Below are 498 nucleotides of genomic sequence, written 5' to 3'. Positions count from 1 at the left end.
TCTCAAAGCGGCACAATACATGCAAAACAAATGAGAACGAATATACGCTTATTCTCAAAGCTTATTCTCTCAAGGCTATCGGCTCTAATTATAAAAAAGAATAATAAAATGTACATTAGATAATGAGCTTAGTAGTATTAATAAAGTAATGTATAGAATTGATATTCTGTTCTGAAGCTGATTGTAGAATGTTCAAAGGGTTAATCGTTCCAAATGCAATACTTCTAGCCAAGGAAAAGTTGAGGCAGTCGCAGAGAATGTGCTTTATAGTAAGAGTTTGTCCACAACTGCAGATTGGGGAAGAAGACTTCTTTAGGATCCATTGGTGAGTTGCAATTGTATGACTAAGGCGAATTCTCGAGAATGTTTGGATCTTGGTTTTTTCAACATTTGTTGGATATAGAGGTGGACTTAATTGAGGGTTAATGCAAGAGTAGTGTTGATGATGGTATTGTAAATTTCCTTCTGTAATTTTCTCTTTAACTTTTCTTCCAATGT

This window comes from Glossina fuscipes, unplaced genomic scaffold, assembly GCF_014805625.2.
Source record: "Glossina fuscipes isolate IAEA_lab_2018 unplaced genomic scaffold, Yale_Gfus_2 121, whole genome shotgun sequence".
Classification (NCBI taxonomy): domain Eukaryota; kingdom Metazoa; phylum Arthropoda; class Insecta; order Diptera; family Glossinidae; genus Glossina; species Glossina fuscipes.
Note: the sequence above shows the minus strand (reverse complement) of the source record.